This window comes from Aplysia californica, unplaced genomic scaffold, assembly GCF_000002075.1.
Source record: "Aplysia californica isolate F4 #8 unplaced genomic scaffold, AplCal3.0 scaffold00319, whole genome shotgun sequence".
Taxonomy (NCBI): domain Eukaryota; kingdom Metazoa; phylum Mollusca; class Gastropoda; order Aplysiida; family Aplysiidae; genus Aplysia; species Aplysia californica.
In genome coordinates, this window is record NW_004797589.1 from 381453 (window position 1) to 381674 (window position 222).

A 222-nucleotide genomic window follows, 5' to 3' on the forward strand; every position below is an offset into this window, starting at 1 on the left:
GTATGTCAGGGTAATTAAAAAAGCAATTAATAGAAAGAAGGCAAAACTATATAAACAATATAAATGCATTAATATAATTTATATACCCCCCAAAAAAAACAACAACCCCACAACAAATCTCTCTCTGTCTCTCTGTCTCTGTCTCTGTCTCTACCTCTGTCTGTCTGTCTGTCTGTCTGTCTGTCTGTCTGTCTGTCTGTCTGTCTGTCTGTCTGTCTGTCT